The following is a 5361-nucleotide window of genomic DNA, read 5'->3' on the forward strand; positions in this document are numbered from 1 at the left end:
CATTAACTTGAGGTTGGGTCACAGGTATTTGAGGTGCAGGAACTTGGGATTGAGATAATCTTGCCTCAATGGTTTGTCCTTGGGTTCTCACTAAATTAGACAGTGCATCAAACTTGGCTGAAAGAGCTGTTACAGGGTCTATCTCATGTAAACCAGCCACTCTCCTTGGCTGATTTCTCTCTTCAGGCCATTGGGCATAATTTTGAGTCATTTGTTCTAACAACTCATGGGCTTGGTTAAAGGACATAGTCATAAACATGCCATTAGCAGCAGAATCTGCCAAGGCCCTGTTTTGAGTATTTAGGCCATTGTACAGGGTTTGTAACACTGCCCAAGAGGGCAAACCATGATTTGGGCATTGCTTAAGAAGGTTCTTGTACCTCTCCCACACATCCACTAGTGTCTCTCCATCCCTCTGCATGAAGTTAGCAATATCACCTCTAGTTTGCACTATCTTATTAGAGGGGAAAAATTTCATAATGAATTTCTCAGCAAGGGTGTGCCAATTGGTTATAGAGTTGGATGGAAGGGAGTTCAACCATTCTTTGGCTTTGTCAGCCAGTGAATGAGGGAAGAGCTTCAATCTTAACACATCATCCGAGATGTTAGGATTCCTAAAAGTGTTGGCCACTTCTATGAAATTTCTAAGATGCTTGTGTGGGTCTTCCATCAACAACCCATGAAACTGCCCCATGTTTTGAAGCATGGTGAACATCACCGGTTCTAATTTGAAGGGCACTCCATTCACAGGTTGGGCTATGCTTGGATCTAACTCATCCAACACAGGTATGATGAAGTCCATCATGGACCTATCATTATCATTTATAACAGGTGGTTCCCTTATCCTTGCAGGTCCTCCTACCCCATCATTCCCATTTACACTTCCTAAATCCTCCATTTCTTCAATTTCTAGAAGTGGAATTTGCCTATGTGCTATCTGGGCTCTTCTCCTAACTCTAAATGTCCTTTCAGGTTCCGGGTCAATTGAATATATGAACGGGTGTGGAGTTGCACTCATGCACCCCTTTTAACTAAAACAGGTAAACCTGGCTTAGCTAAAACACCTAAATTACTAACCAACTTTTATGCAGAACAAGCAATAAATAAACACACAAGAACCTGCAAGCAGAAAAATCCCAAGACAGTTCACAGCCTGACGGCTTTATAAGGCAGTAATAACTCACCCTCACACAGGGTGGAACTAATAATTAAAATAAAAATGAAACTAAGAAAAATTAAATGACATAAAATAAACAGAATATGAACAGAACAGATTTTAAACTACCAATATTCAAGATACTATAGAACTAATAACTAAACAAAACTGACACAGAATTCAAATGAGCTACACTAAAAACAGCAAAAAGAAGCAGTTCAAAAATAGCAATCACACAGAAACTTGATCATATACGCCTCGATCCCCGGCAGGCGCCAAAAACTTGTTGCCTTGCTAACAGTTGTGCAAGTAATGCGCGCAAGTATACGCGACAACAAGTAATATAGGGCTGTTATAAGTCCCAGTTATCGTTCCCACAAGGATCGTTGGCGTTTTGAAATGACTAAAATTTGTAATTGCTTAAAATTGAGTTACTATTTGAAAATAAAAGATATAAAATTGTAAAGTAAAAATAATTTAGAATGGACCTAAAACACTACTGTTCACTTTTCTTTTAAAATTTTCTGAATTACTTTCTTAAGTTATAAAATAAGAATGAAGAATGGAGCAACTTAAATGAAAAATGTGACAAAAATTTTGAAAACGGAATAGAGATTGAAATATGAAATAACAAAGGAAATTGGAAAATCTGAATTGATAAAGATGTTTAAAAAGGTGGGTTGAGTTTTTGGCTCTCCTTCCCCACAATGCTTGAAAAATAATTTGATTAACAAAAGGCTCATCCTAAGATTCTCTGTTAACAGGACTGTATTGTTAATTTTTAATTTCTTAAAAATTATTTTATCCCAAAGTTGCCCACTTCCATATCTCTATGCCAAGTGGGATTAGGACTCTTGAGATTCAGGTCCACTATTACATGAGGACTCATTCATTTCTGAATTGAGATCCCTTAGATAATTTCTCATCTAAGTTCATGTGTCTAATGCAGAATCCAGAATTAATTGTTTCTCAACAACTAAATCCTAACCAAACATCTGACATTTGGCCAAAATGCAGATAATTTTAAACATTAGAAACAACATTAAACAACTGAGATATAAACATTAAAACCAGGAAATCAAATATTTGACAAGCACTGAGGTTTGGGTATCACCTAAACCCAACCTCTAAAAAGTTAGCCACTATCCATAGGGGTGAGGCTTACAAACAGTAACAGAACTACAGAATTCACAAAATAAAAATTCTAAAAACTACAATTACAGCACTGGCCTAACAACCGGCAATCTCAGTGCTGTAAAGACATGCATCAAGTTCATCAAAATGAACCAGAATCTCATTACAAAACAGAAATTAAAAGAAACTCAAAATTGTTCAGAAAACAAAAACTAAGAAAAACCATAAATCAGAAAACAGAAGAGAGCTCTCTGATGACTCACTCCTATATCCCTTTTATAGGGCTCTTTGCACACTATCCTCTTTTTCTCCAGCTCAGCAATATGACGCGCTGCTGCAAATGAGTGGTCCCCACAGTGCTCCACTCCTCTGCTCTTACAAATCGGATGGAATTGTCGTTCCTTCAAACCGTACACTGACGTGTGCTCACAATCGCTCCAGCATCCACTAAGTAACGGATCTTTGTTTGGCTTTTTCTGAATCCAAAATAGTGGCTAGGTTTTGGTTTGTTTGCGATATTGTGTGGTTTGGTGCGTCAATCAGGTAGAAAGGGTGCAAACGATGGAAATGGGTTGTATGAGGGTTAGGGTTCGGTTCGGGAGACAAGGTGTTAGGGTTTGTGTAAGTTGGTCCGATTCAAAAACTGAACCGTGGTGGAAAGTGATGGTTCTATATCTAGGTTGAAAATCAGAGGATGTTTTTGGTTTACTTGCTCGATTCAGAGAGGGAACCGTGATGGAGAGCTTGAGATGGAGTAGGCTCACTTAGACGGTCTATGCTAGGGTTTTTTTCTTTCTCTTTCAGAAGACGCACGATTCTGACTTCTTTCTCTCTTCTTCTTTTCTTTTCTTTTCTTTTGGGCCACTGATTTGCTTTCTCATTTTTCTATTATTTCCTTTCTCTTTCCTTGGGCTGTATCACAATTGGGCCTGACGAATGCAAATAAGAAAAAAAAACCATTAGCATTTAAATCAGAATCATCCACCTTAATTCAATTTGGGGTATCTATTAACACAAAGTGTATTCTTTTTTTACATTTTCATATTAAAAACCATACATTGTAAGTATTATTTCATGGACTTATCAACAGGCTTCACACAAGCTTTTATTTTTTATAAATAAACCAGGTCACAGGCCAATATTATATTCGTAACAGGTAACAGGCTAAGGCCAGTCGGACACGTTTAAATACAGACTTGGCCCGTTAAGATCAAATCTCGGCTCGGCTCGTCCCGTTAACACCCCTGGGCAAATTTTGTTCTCTTATGCAATTTGAAAAAAGTATTACCCTAAAACATATTACTAAATAAGTTTAATAATAAATAATATAGTATACTCATTAAATAATATGAGGACACGTTAGATTAAAATGCATATAAAATTCTAATCGGCTTAGCTAGCTCAAATATACAAGAATTGAACAACATTGATAAATATAATACAAGCTAAATTAACCAGTTTCTATTAGGGCTTTATTAATCTCATACAACAGGACAAAAGCTCTCTCATATCATAGAGACAATTATGTGTGAGAACCATCCACTTATAAAAAAAGTAATAAATAAATAAAAAAATACGAAAATCGATGTATGTGTAGGAGAAAAAACACTTTCCTACAACATAAAAGTATATTTTTCCTTTGTATTATTAACAAGTTTGTTTACCTTACAATATAGATAACTATTATTTTACTTAGTAACACAATATGAGTTACTCGATAACCATAAGTCTTGATAATCGAAATCCATTGTAAATCGTATCCGGTACTTTGGTGTTTGATAGGTCTTTATTTCGATCTAAATTTGCCTAATTTGTAATTCGACCAATTCAAAATTAGGTTCAGATCTGTGACGGAGTAAAATAAATGACTTAAGTATTGAAGGCAATTATAAAAAGTTTCATACGTCGCCTGAGAGATTCGAACTCTCGCGGGGAAACCCCATGTACTTAGCAGGCACACGCCTTAACCACTCGGCCAAAGCGACTACGCTTTTAAAACGATTACTAACAGAAAACTCTTGACCTTTGCATCCTGCTTAATTTCCTCAATTTTCAATGAAAACCAATATATGGCATTTGTGAATTTCACGCTTCAAGGGACCATCTTGATTATTTAACATGATTATATCATATGAAAGAATTATAATTATGTTATAAAAAAAAAAAAGAATTATAATTATATAAAATTGGATCAATGATCATAAGAGAAGAAAGAAAAAATATATTCGAATAAGTAGTTATAAAATTATCATTATTAATTTACTTTTGTATTATTATAATTCTCCTAAGTAACATTGTCATGTTAAATAAAGTATAAGAGTATCCATTTCTATATTATATTAAAGGGAATATAAGTCTCGTATTATAGGAGATTTATCGTGTCATAAAAATAAAGTATGTGGGGTTGATACATATGTAAAGAGAGAGATAGAGCGAGCTAACAACGTTAGCTAAAACTATCACTATTCTTTAGTCATCTGATGATGAATCATTAGAGAAGACTTATTCCCCTTTTTATATTCAGTTGGTACGTCATTCTCCAAATAGACTTGCACTAACACGTACTTTTCTAACTTACTGGCATTAATCACACAACTACCTTACAATTAACTATTCCAAAAATAACACATGCTGTTTACATTATAACAACTTTTACATCACAACAACTATACACAGATGTGATTAACCCTAACTGACGTTAATCCCATTAACGGATCAACTCCCAACCCCTTGAAAATGGACCTTGTCCTCAAGGGTCCAAATGAGGGGAGAAAAATCATGAGATCATTTGTACCCATAAAGAGGAGGCAGATGGTCATATAGCGATGTTAAACATTTGATTTCATATGGAAGAAGTCTAGTTGTGAAGCATCCTCTAGACAGCAAGACAGAGGAAGGAAAATCACACAGGGCGTACTTCTCGCTAGCTGGGACTATATCAAAAAGAACTTCTACATTAGAACTTGGTTTGGAAGCGATATGAAAATCTCCAGAACCATAATGCTTTGAAACAATCTTCTGTTGAAGTAATATCTTGGAAGTATTTTTCAGAGGAGTAGTGGCCACAAAAG

At 35.6% G+C, this 5361-nt stretch overlaps 2 non-coding genes across 2 annotated transcripts; one reads left to right on the top strand and one right to left on the bottom strand.

Annotated features, from left to right (window-relative positions):
• Window positions 1–341: 341 nt before the first annotated feature.
• Window positions 342–447, top strand: LOC133308558 (small nucleolar RNA R71). The gene has a single exon (XR_009751183.1). It is a non-coding gene; the product is annotated as a small nucleolar RNA R71 (small nucleolar RNA).
• Window positions 448–4193: 3746 nt separating this feature from the next.
• TRNAS-GCU (transfer RNA serine (anticodon GCU)) lies at window positions 4194–4275 on the bottom strand. The gene has a single exon. It is a non-coding gene; the product is annotated as a tRNA-Ser (tRNA).
• Between the last annotated feature and the right edge of the window lie 1086 nt (window positions 4276–5361).

This window comes from Gastrolobium bilobum, unplaced genomic scaffold (genome assembly GCF_033153095.1).
Source record: "Gastrolobium bilobum isolate Gb01-03AN ecotype WA unplaced genomic scaffold, APGP_CSIRO_Gbil_v1 utg83424, whole genome shotgun sequence".
Lineage (NCBI taxonomy): Eukaryota > Viridiplantae > Streptophyta > Magnoliopsida > Fabales > Fabaceae > Gastrolobium > Gastrolobium bilobum.